The sequence below is a fragment of the Ixodes scapularis genome, unplaced genomic scaffold, assembly GCF_016920785.2.
Source record: "Ixodes scapularis isolate PalLabHiFi unplaced genomic scaffold, ASM1692078v2 PGA_scaffold44__24_contigs__length_19508400, whole genome shotgun sequence".
Lineage (NCBI taxonomy): Eukaryota > Metazoa > Arthropoda > Arachnida > Ixodida > Ixodidae > Ixodes > Ixodes scapularis.
Genome location: NW_024609873.1, coordinates 809,830 through 822,681, shown reverse-complemented (window position 1 = coordinate 822,681; position 12,852 = coordinate 809,830). Strand labels below are relative to the sequence as shown.

General features: G+C 45.5%; 1 protein-coding gene across 1 annotated transcript in view; it reads left to right on the top strand.

Moving 5' to 3' along the window:
• LOC121046967 (polycomb complex protein BMI-1-like) overlaps positions 1-12,852 on the top strand; it is an 80,289-nt gene that overhangs the window by 38,239 nt on the left and 29,198 nt on the right. The gene's annotated exons all lie outside the window — the stretch shown is intronic.

The following is a 12,852-nucleotide window of genomic DNA, read 5'->3' as shown; positions in this document are numbered from 1 at the left end:
ATAGCGCGACCGTAGCGCCACCTCTAGGTCGATCTCGAGGCCAATAGGCTCCCTACGGGAGCCAGAGTTGCGCGTTCATGCATGGCATGTGGATACAGCTCCTCACGTGACTGAATTCGGCGAATAGCAGCGCCGCGCGTTCGAGGCGCGCTCAAAAGCCAGGGAACGTACGCCGGGGCGCGTGCAACGTCTACTTTGCTTCACGACACTTGATACGGCTCCTCACGTGATTGGATCTCGGCGAATAGCGGCGAGGGCGGCATGCGGCACGTGGAATCAAACGCGCAACTCTGGCTCCTGTAGGGAGCCTATACAGGAACTCTAGATCGACAGACCGACACACCATGCCGTGGCTTACATTTTGCGAGATCGAGTTTTTACAAGCTTACGGTTGAGCATGTAACCTTCAAAGGAGGTTTAGATTGGTCTTGTTTACGCTTCTGATACAAATGTCTTTGTCGCTGGTCTGATCCGGTAAGATAGAGGACACAAACCAATGTGAGACAATCTGGGTAGCTAAAACAATAATAAAAATATCTCGCCATTAATTTGTTTAGCGGTGGGAGACACTGAAAGGTGCATTCCGGTGACAACCAATTTAGTCAGCTGCTCGCGCTGGCGACCGAAAAACTTTTAACTTAGGAAATATATAGCAAAAAGATAAAATCGTGGAGAAAGCGTGAAGACAGCATTTATTCTAGATTTGAAGTTCCGCGGGCACGACGTTTTTGCGAGCTCTCGAAGCTTACCCGATATTAATTTATGGCGCGTTTTATATATCGTACAAATAAATTGTGAAATAAAAAGCCCGCGACCACACTCATTCAGGGCACAACTTTTCACAAAGTTTTTGTTACACAGCGCCCTACCTCGCCCAACCGAAGTTATTAGTGCTGAGGAGTCAGGACATCGTCGGAATTTTTCACTTGCTATGATGACCGTCCCTGTTCGCGTTAGGATATTTTAGGGTAAAAACTTCTGGGAGCCATCCTTTTTTTTATTTTGTCAGTTTGAGAAGTTTCTTGACTGCTTCATGTACGGCGCTGGCGCACTGCCTGGTGGGCCGAGACGCCATTCCGTAAATTACATTTTGTGTGTTCCAGTTTCGACAAGCTTACGGCCCTGGCGTAAACTGCGACCGGATTTTAGGTCGTTTTCGTTTATTATGTCCCTGTTATACGAGGGTTCCGACCGAATAGAGGTAACATTACAACGTGAGACTGGCTGGGCGGTGGATCGAAAACAAGAATATTTGAAGGGGCGATGGAATGGTTTTAATGCTGAAGGAATTCGCAGCTTGTAATTTTTGTATCGTCTATCTTAAAAAAAAAAGATATAAATCACGTCTATTTTTTTTAATAAATATCGCGATTCCGTTTCGTAAAATGCAAAGCAAAAAACGGTAATATCTTGGGTCTTTAAACCACGCGCGGCGGCTGGAGTGACGGATATTTGGGTACATCTGGGTGAGTTTTCGCGACGCCATCTGCATGAGGCGCACAAAACCATTCTATATATGATGCTGTGGTGAAAGAATGCGAACACACACACGTTCAGACACAAAAGAGACGATGAAAGGGGGCTCGACCTTAAAAAGACTATTTACAGAACCCAGACACACAGGTTAAACCTGTGCTCCTGCTTTTATGCGAATGACTTTGGTGTAGATAGGTGTGTCTATTTCCGCTTTCAAGTCCAACAGGATGGCGCCATTCCACGCGGGTACGAATGAGTGCAAAAGGGTCATCTTGAAAAATCAGTTTGTTGGAACAGTGTCGTGTATGAAATATCTCTAGCTTGCGGGTCTACGCATGTAGGTCAAACATAAGGACGCATTAACGACAGATTAAATGAGCATAAAAGGAATGCCAAGACCAATACAACGACCTCTGAAATAGCTAAACGTGTTCGTGAGCAACTCTGAAGTTGTGGTTGGGGCCCTTTTTAGGGAATAAAATGTACAAAATGCAAAACATGACCTTTTTTTTTTCTTTTTTTTGCAGGGTTGTGTTTTTATATTTTGCTTCACGATTCCGGGGTCTGTTAGGGATTGTCTCTCTATGTTTTCGATGTGTCACGGTTAAAAAATTGGCTTACAACGTGTTGTACTAGCTTTAGGGTTTCATGACGCAAGTTATCGGGAAGGGGCGCGGCATGGGCAGCATAGGGAGGGCGCTCCTCAACGATAGAAGGTGGCCTGCAGGCGGACATTCCCCAAGAGAAACAAAGCTCCCGAGCCCCGCAAGTTCACTTTTCCCCTCTTCTCTGGCGTTCATGTCCGCCCATCGTCTTTTCTGCGTCCCGATCAATATTATAGCGTTAACAGAACGCCCTTCCACATTTCGCTTTAGTGCGATGACCGGCTATTCAGATGCTTGTTTTACAGCAATCTAGGAATCCCACGCATTCATCGAAAGTTCGAAACACATGCTCCAAAAACAAAACAAAAACAGCACCGTGATTAAGTTTAACAAATTCAGTTTATGTTTTCGGGTGTTCGCTGCAATGCACCCTATTTGACATGTCACAAACTCAAAGGTATGTACATATTTTCTGTGAGGAGGTCTAGGCAATCAAAAGTTGTTCTGGATTGAAACTGTTCCTACTGTAGACGGATAGTTTTGCCACCGCAGTGCGGAAGTTAACGTGGGATCTTAACGTTCATCATGAAACGATACTGAATTTAAAGATTAAGTACTTCAAAAAAGAATGCTGACAGAAGTATGTGAACTTCATGTTCTCATGCAATGCCTCTGAACTGTGCGGTTTTTTTTTTTTTTGTTTTTTGTATAGTTTTAAAAGCACAAGCGAACTCCTCTTGCAGTCGCTCCTACGCAAAGCTTGCTGACGCAGTTTCGGGAAACCACGACGTTGATATACCACGGGTATACCTTCTGAACTGTCGTGACTGATATTTGAATGGGGTTCATGTGTTGTACTCGAGCACTGCCTTGGCACTGCACTTAGGCTTAGCCGCAATTGATGCCTTGCGGGACATTCAAATTTTGGCTCGAGCTCAATCACTGCAGTGACCGCCGGAACAGCCAAATGTACGAAGTGGGGAGTGCGTACGGAGTGCGGAGTGCGGCGCGTGCACCGTTCATTGACAACCGCTGCGCATTGCTGTAATGATCATTCGCGGCGCATCATCTGCAAGAAATACATAGGGCAGGCGAGCTGGTTGGAAAGGAACAGGCTGTATTTGTAAACCCTGGGACGGAGAGAATTGAAAAAAAAAAAAAAATAGACAACACAGCTCATTGCTTCAAACTTGTGGCCGCTTTTTCTGTTCCAAGTGCAAGAGCAAGTTGTTTTTATTAAACATTTTCTGCGACTACTCGTGCGCGGCCAGAAGTGCTAATAAGTGTTTAATAGGTTATAAACTGGAGGTATCTGACGATAGTGGAGAACAGTTTTATTGTCCCTTTATCGCACTCCTGTACGATGATAATCCGAATCCAATGGGGCAGTGGCCGGGATCTAAATCAGTAATTCTACAAAAATTCACAACCTCTTTTCCCATTATATAAGAAATATTACGACTTAAAGGGAGAAGCTAAAAATAATTTTAAAAACTTCCATAAATATTCGTTTCTCGAAACGGCAGTTGTTGTTTTTTTGTGTTTTTTTTATACACAAGACGTGGATACAGGACGTCAGAACAAGTCTGGGCACTGTTTTATTAATTGTCCTGCTCTCCCATAAAATCACGATGGAGAATACAGAGCGCGGCCTAAAGAAGACGAAGTAATTTTGAAAACTAACGTCAAGGTGATTTCTCCCGGGGCTCTAAAATGTTTTCGCTCAAGGTTTCCCAGCGTACGCTGACAATAGGCAGGTGCGCCAGCACCCGGCCGCTCCTCTATAATCCCTTACGTCCTCCAACCCGATTTCGCGAAGCTAGGGGAAGGACAGACTCGACAGGTTTGTTGTTCCCTTCTGCCCTTGGATGGTGATTGACTTTCCTCTAAAGTCCGGTTCACAGCCGTGTCATCCCGTACCCTTATGGCGTCACTGGCGACGTGGTACGGCTACGGGTGTTGTAAAAAATAAAAAAAGGTAAAAAAATAAAAATAAAGCAACAACTAGAGGTTCAGGGCGAGGGAAAAGTACGCTGGGGAGGGGGAAGCAGGCGGAATGGTGCAGAAAAGGGATGTTCCTTCCTGTCCGCTCCAGCAATCCGTCTGCTTCCTCCTCCCGTCCTACCTTCAACGGCGTGCGCCAGTGTCACTTGTTCGTGACCTACAAGACATCTACAAAAATTATCGTTGTTGGTGGCAGTCGAACAGAGAAAGGAGTGCGCCAAGCGTTTTTAGAATCGGCCCTCAAGGTGTTCGTCAACGAGACTGATGATTCAGGTAAGATGTGGCGCTTCATATTTCTCTTAGTGCAAATTGCTTAGAGCGCGCTGGTTCCGTCAAATTATATTTAAGGCCATCGAAATAGTCTGCTGTCGACTGGTGTTATAGTCGAATAATTCGTGCTAGAAAACAAAAGTCGCATAGTCAATGGCTTGCCGAAATTGGCGAGCTCATGTTGTAAGCAGGAATATTCTCGGAATATTTATTTAAGTTCCAAAATGTTAAATACCGAAATATTGACATAGATATTGGCTTGTCTAGAAAATTCTTGCCTAAATAAAAAGACTACAATATGAAAGAGCTTTCAGGGGAAATTCAGCAAACCATTCATGTATTAAACTTTCAAAGCATCTACATCGCTTGGTTACTAGTGGGGCTAAACGTCGGTAAAAAACATGTTAGCACGATTAAATATTTTCTCTTATTCAATTAACTAATTGATTAATCGGTTTCGTTTATTACCATGAATAATAGACTAAAAAAGTCAAAATGGGATATTTTGCTTTCGCTGAATATTGTTATAAACGGCGCAATATACAATTCAGGACTTTAAATCAACCTTGATGTGCAGTTGAAATCAGCCAAAAGGCATTCACACTCCCAATTCATTACTCCAGCCGCGGAGGCAAAGAGGTTCCTTCATATTCTCCGACAATAGCGAACTGCTTTGATTATGCGCTAAACGGACTCTCGCCAGGCGTTGAACGTTACTGGGACACGTATACCTTCCACTTGCATTACGGCGAAGACGTGTTTATCGTTGGTGATCTGTTCAGGACTTTGAGGGAATGCGAAGAGATTGTTGTTTTATTCACTAGGTAGTAGGGTCCTTGTTTTATCTATGCTTAACATCTACTATATTGAACCTTTTACGCTTCTTCAGATTTTTACTAATTATTTCTAAAAACAATATTAATTTCAGACAATCATTTTTGTTTCCACAGATTCTCAACAAATTTGAGCAGCGCAGTGATAAGATGCCTTATGAAAGACTCACTGTATTTTTCGAGCCAAAGTCCTAGCATATCCTTGAACTGACATGGAGAAGGTGGGCTCACGAAGGACGCCTCGCTATTACTCAAACATCCGCAGCTGGAGCAGAGCATAGCTAAAGCAACCGATCAAGAAAACCTACCCATCACAAAAATGCAGCGAAACTTGTGTCGATGTCCTCACAGAATACGCGGTGGGTTAATCACTTTGATCTACAGAGCTCTTCAAGTGAATGACGCTGCTCATAACACTGTTTAAATCGAAAACGCGATCTGCGCAGGACAATATTTTCCTTTTTCTGTGCGTGCCTGGCGGGGTTCCTTACGAGTCCTGACAAATTACGAAGTTAAACGTTTTCTAGCTTAGTACATGACCAAATCGTGTGCGACGTTTCGAGAATCGGCGTTGCACTAATTGGGTCCAAATTGAGCTAAATTCATATTCGAATTATATGCATCCCCTAAACATGTGCCCGCTTTGTACTAGGCACATGAAGGTCATATTTATGTTAAAATAATTTAAACACTACCTGTTCACTTCATCTTGTGATATGTGAGCATTTGGTGAAAGGCCTCAACAGTCTATGCAAAGTTAATGGCTGCGAACATTGAAATCATTACGTGACATTAAAAGAAAGGTTATGCACTCACACAGCATACGGAAGCAGGCAATCTCTGATTATTATATCTAAATATGAAAAATAATAGAACGTATAATCATATGACCCATGTTTGCATACTTTTTTTTTAGTATGCAAGTATGCACTTTATTATATTGCAGGTTCCAGGAGAAAGATAAACTCATCTGACGGTCCTATTCTCTACAGAGGACGCCTTCTATTCTGCAGCTGTCCAAGTCCAGGTGGAGGACCTGTCGGTGGATGTTGGCGACGTCATCCATGGCTTCAGCCTCATAATCTATTGAACTTTGGATATTCAATATGCAACGGGGATCAAGTCCGCCTTGGCTCTCTTTGAACGTACGATCGAGCTGAAAGAAACACCACTGGAAAAGGTTGCCCTGAAGCTTCTTGGCAGGCTACAAGCTTTTACTAATTAATTTTTAAGCTTTTGACCTGTATCAAGTTTTTGATTTTACAATAAAAACGTGTTTGACAATATTGTTGGCTGACATGACTGGCAGGACTTTTTTTCAAATGTCTGGATTGTGTGTTTCTAGAAGTTTTCAGTTAAATTTTGATGCCGGCACGTTGCCCGTGGGTATTATTCTCTTATCCCTGAAACCTCCTCGAAGTGCCTCCTTAAGGAACTTGACACGCAAAGAATTCAGAACTCTCTCGTATGACAGCTGGCCTTAGGAATCATCGCCCCTCCAGCACACCTGAACAAGCCAGTTAGCTGAGTCTCGGGGGTCTGAAAAAGTGCCTTCACTATTTGGAGCTCCGCGAGACCCATGATGTACAAAAGCGACCCCAAAAGTGGGGAGTCGCGGAAAACCTCGAAGGTTGTGTATAGTGTCTGATAACACTCGCAATTAGGGGGATCACGCGAGTCTCTAGGTATAAAAACGGGCACCACAAAGCACCCAATTTAGGGGCGATCAAGTGATTCCCTGAGAGTTGTAAGCGGTACTAAATAATGCTCGGATTTACGGGTGTCACATGAGTACCTGGGTGTCACAAAAGGCGCCAAAAAGCACCCTATTTAGAAGGTATTCGTTGACTCCCTGAGAGTTGAAAATGGTTTCCTATAATTCCTCTAATTAGCAGTGTAATATAAGTACCCGAATGTAACAGAGGGCGCCAAACAGCACCCGAAGTAAGGGGTGTCGGTTGAGGCCCGTGGACTTTGAGGGGGGTGCTAAGTGATCCCGTATATCTGGGGAGTACTTGAATTCCCCAAGTTGAGAGGATACCAGAAACACCCCAGGGGAGCCACATATGGGACACGGTCTAACTCCCCTGAGGGGAGTACCCGTATACACCCTTTTTTCTTAGAGTGTATGTCCCCGCACGCGGCTGTTTGCCGCTCTAATTAAATTCCTGTTTTCTTTTTGTTTTTACCCCTGTGTGTCATCCTCTTGTTTTTGTTCATCTTCACACCGGGCGTGAACCTATCGCTATGTCACTGGTTTGAATCTAGCGTTTCTTTTCTTTTTATGTAATTTATTGTTCTTTAGATGGAGTTAATTTTTTTTCCTTTTTTTGTGACAGTAATACGCAACAGGTGCGGTTCTTCCTTGCTACCCGTTCACATCGACGAACGTTTTTTGTCATGTTCCAAAACGGGCTGAAAACCTCGAATCCCTTCTTCCTTTCCGGATTACGCCCTCACCCTTTCCGCGAACCTCGTTCGAACCTGGTCAGTCAGAATGGCGGGGTGCATCACGAAAGAAACTGGGAAGGGCAGGCAACGCAACAATAAGCTCGCGCTCAAAGCCGATAGTTGAAGGAATGCCACGTGCTCGCTGAACCAGTCAACCGTGGATATCCCCTTATTTTACGGGGAAATGGGCTGGGGAGACGGTGCAACGTTTCGTAGACTTTGCCCAATTAGTGCGGGTATTAGTTCATAATAATTCAGATAATTTTTTTGGCACAATGGTAGTTTTATTTTGTCTTGCAGAGCAAAATATTTGGTCCAAATTGCGACGTAGGAACATATGTGGCCCTTTTCATTTTAATTCCAGAACGGTTACTGGAGTCTTTTTTTTTTTTTTCAATTTTGGCAAAAAGTGTTTTGGGAGCTGTCTTGAAATGAAAGAAAGCGTGAACGGCAAGCTAGCTGATTTTTGTTTTCTCAGTTTATTGACAGCTCTGCAAACTTGAGCTCATCGACGAGTGCAACTACCCGGAGACAGAGGCGGAGAAATGCAGGGTTATCTTGGCAACACTCTCTCACAAACCACGAAAGCACTACTTCGGTAGACTCTTTGCTTCGTTGGATGAGTTGCTGGACTCATTTCTGGGCTTCGACCAGGTAATCTTCAGCCAACCAAAGACACCAACATTGACTGTAGCTGCAGAGCCAGTTCAAGCTGCGCAGGTGACCAAGAAAGCGCCCTCCTTCACTCTAAAAAAAAAGGGAGGAGAAATGGAGGAAAAAGCGCTGTTCCTCCCTGTCACCTACGGAAGGGAGGAAATCGCACCCGTTCCTCCATTTCACCGATTTAGATGCAGCGCAACCTGGTGGCGTTTGAAAAAGGGACGAAAATTCCTCCCCCATGCTCCCGGCGGCAGCGGCGGTCGAACCGCCGCTACCGCCGCGAACATGTTCAATGGCGGTGACGGGCACTGACGGCAACTTGAGGGACTGTTTACCGTCACCTAGAGCAATCCCACTACTGCCCATGCGCGGTGCTAGGAGGGAAAAAATGGAGCTGTGGGGGCTAGCGGAGGTACACTAATTTAACAAAAAAAAAAAACAACGGCGTGCGTCTCGCAAGAATCACGCCGTATGTGCCCGCTTCGAGATGGCGCTTATTCATTGTGGATGAAACCTTGCAGCTGCGATAAGTACAGGTGGCGACTTATCACTGGCATGGCAAGTACGACCGCTTTCGTCGCGTTAATTGCTACATGACAAGTAGACATAGTGACCCCGGAGTGAGGGAACAAAAAAAGGACGGACAGACACAAGCAAATAGGCAGGCGAGCCTTAACAGGCTCGCCTGCCTATTTGCTTCGACTTTAGTAACAAGTAGGGCGCACAAAAAATAATCGGCATAAGCGTTGATTTTTTTTTTTTTTTTTTGCTGAATCCCGTAGTTGCTAAGATCACTGCTCTATTCGAGTCGACACGTCTATACGTTCCTAGCCCCGTCACCTCCGCGAGAAACATATACTCTTGAAATAAAGCGTACGTACCATACAGCGAAAGGTAATCCGTGCGGCGTTTATTTCAGTTCTGTGTAAAACAGAACAGCATATCCAGTCGATAGGAACGAGCACTGCGTTGTGGCGAGCGACTTCGTCCGACACACGCTGTAGTCCGTCAACATCGGGATCACGACCGGCTTGCGGAAAAAGGCGAATTCTTTTTGTTTTCAAAAACCTGAGCTCCGCACAAGAAATGACACTGAAATGACGATTCGGCGAAGGAAGGAAGCAGCCGATCCGGGAAACAAGGTCAACCGTTCATTCGGGAAGAGTCCACTTGGAAGAAAGGGTAGTACAGACATTCCATTCTCGTTGCGCGGCGAGGGGGGGGGGGGGGGGGGGAGGGAGGCCGGATCTGCGGTCTTGAAGGAACGGATGATCCACCACAGCCGACGGTTCACCGCCGCTTTGTTAGTTTGTGCGGCATCTCCTGGTACTGTGTGATGCATATCAAATAACGCACTCGCAACAAAAAAAAAAAAAGTAAAGTGAACAAATAATTCCGCCGCACTTTTGTTTTCTTTTATGCGGCCGACTTAGTCCCTCATGGCGCGGTTTCTCTCGTGTCGCGAAACAAGCGCTGGCTGGCTGTAGTACACGACCAAGCCGACCCGGCGTCAACAACGTGGATCTCAAAACTACTCGTCGCAAATGTACTGGACGTACTTTTAAAAGAAGCAAGGATGAACATAAGCTTACTCGATAATAAATTAACGTTCTATTTAGATAGCGACATGAATAGAGTATTACTAACAATTGCTGTACAACCTTTTATTTTAGCTTTAGTGTCGGAAATAGTTGCACTGCGTTAGCTCTCGTAACGCTATATTCTGCAACAGGTTGCAAACGTTCTTTAAAACATGAAAGCACGGCTCCGCCACGGTATCCATAGCAGAGGCCATACCCATAACGGGTTGCTTATAGAATTGCGGAAGTGACTGAACGATAAAAAAATCTCAATACGGGCTTTTTAACTTCCTGACGGACTTGGACAACGTGATGTTTTTAAGCGGTTGCGATACCAAAGTCATGGTTCGTGGGTCCTTATCGCTCCCACCACTTACTTTTTATGATAAAAACGCTGCAGGTTAGAGAATTAAAACAATATTAAATTTCTCTAATATGGGTGACAGAGCATGACCCAAGATATGTCGTCTGCTCTTGCAACGAGTCTCGTTAAAGCCAGTAATATGTTTTGTTTTAAAAATTCATTGAAATTCTTGTGCAAAAATTAAAAATATTTATTCCCCCGTCAAAACTTAAAATAGATTACACTGGCACTGAACACTCCAATCAAGCAATAGCTCGGTGGCAAGTTTCAGCACCAGTGTACTGCATTTCAACACTGCATTGCCAACATGATCCTTCGAACTTATTAAAAAAATAATCATTAAATTTTAGTTAATTAGCCTAATGATCTACATTTGCTTTGATCAGGGTGTTGAATTAAGAGATGGGAACTATTCCAAGAGACAACTGAAATAATGTATGAAGAACGAGTAATATTTGCTCTGTCTCTCCGTGTTCATGCGACAAATGATGGCAGTCACCGGCCAAATCGAATTCAAAAATAAGACTGCCATATATAGAGAGAGTGCAAACATAGCGTACGTGGTGCAGGGTGGGTGTTCGGTGTCGTTGCGTTGTTGTTGTTGTGGGGTGTTCTGCTTGTGTTTCGTGTATTCTGTGTTGTATGTGTATATACCATGCAGCGGTCGAGGGTGTGGGATTCACATGGAAAACAAATTGCCACTTCACCAACATTTTTTTCTGTTTTGAGCGCCATCTGGTGGAAGCTATATGAATTACTCGAGGGGAGAAAGTTTCCTCCATTGGGCGAAAAAAGGTGGCGATTTTCCTTCCTTCTTAGGGGAGGAACGTTTTGTCCACGAGCAAAAATAGGTGGCAACTTTCCTCCCTTCCTAGGGGAGGAAATTTCCTCCCGTTTTGTAGGAGGACATTTCCTCCCTTTGTAGAGCAATATATGATACACGCGAGTTCCTCCTTTAAGGGAGGAAATACTACTCCCTTTTTTCTTAGAGTGTTCCCGCTCTTGAAGCATGACCGGTCGCCGCCTCATCAGAACGCGGACGACGGCCATTGTCAGCAGCCTGTTTCTCCACGCGGGAAGCAAAAGAAGCAGCACCTTTCGCCTAAACGCACATCAAAACCTTCGCAGGATTTTCGGCGTTCTTCGTTTGGATACCCGGAAGTTCGTCCGCTGTGCCTCAGTTGTAGGAAGAGCGGCCACTTTGGTCACCCGGTGTCGGCAGGAAGTCACACCAGAATTTTTGGAGTGGCAACAGCGCTTTGAGTCCACTGCAGCACCGACGCAGGGAAACGACAAGTTGATGCCTCTGACGCCTGCAAGAGGTCATCAGTAGTTCGGCGCATACCACGTGGCGCAGCAGTGGGCACCAAAACAATTCAGGTTTAAATGAACGGACAGCCTCCAATAGATTTCTTGGATACGGGGGCAACGAGAAGTCTCATCAACGTTTCCATCGCCGACCAGTTGCACGTTCTGATTCAACCTTCTTCCATCCGTCTCCATGGTGCAAGTGGTCACTCCCTCACGAACCTCGGCGAAGCGACTGCCACAGCCTTCTAGTTGACGGACAGACGCTGAGCCAGACGTTCATCGTGGTCCCACATCTGGAGGAAGAAAAGTTGCTCCTTGGTGGCGATTCCCTGACAGCGTGCAAGGCCACGATCGGTTGGGGTGGAAATAGCTTCTCGATTCCTCCGCCTACGACATGTCATAAGGTCATCTTGGTTACGGAGCAGCTGATACCTCCGCGGCCACGAAAGCTTGTTCAAGCCCGCCTGAAGAGATCCTGTCCGAAGACAATCAACGAAGATAGAGGTGAGCGGCACGAAATTACTCTACGACCGCCACTGCCTTCTAGTTGAACCCATGGTTATGGATAAGACCGAGAGCACATTCTACGTACTCCAGGCCAACCCGTCATTTCGACCAGTGGCTCTACCCTTTGATGCTACCGTCGGAGTCGCTAGGGGGGTCACAAGTGTCGAAGACATGGAGCTTAGCGACGACGAAACTGCGTCCATCTTAAGTCGCTCAAGCCTGCCTTCGCCGGAGGACCTGCATCGTGCGAATGCTTTGGAAATCGTCAGCCCTCAACATCAACCGCTATCGGTTGAGGGTGTCACGTTCAACACTGGTTCAACGCTGGCACTTGAAAAGCTTCGAAAAGTTCGAGAGCTTCTTGCGAAAAACATGGCTTGCTTCGTGCGAACCAGCACTGACCTTGGAAACTGTCGGCTCGAGCAGCTCTCCATTCCGACAGGTAATGCGAGACCTATCTCCCACAGACCACGTCGACTGCCGCTGGCGCAGCGTGATGTGGTCAAGGCGATGATCAAGGATCTCATCGATGCCAAGTTTGTGCAACCATCGCGCAGTCCGTGGGCATCCCCCTTGGTCTTAGTCACGAAAAAGGACGGGTCGACACGAATGTGCGTCCACTACAGAAAGATCAACGCGGTCACGGATGACACTGTCTACCCCTTTCCGCGAATTGAAGCACCTCTACCTTATGAATGAACTTTTGGAATTTATAGTGCGCGCACTCGTTTATAGTGTGCATTTTCATTTACCATTTTGTATGTACATATTTATTCACTCGCGTGCATATC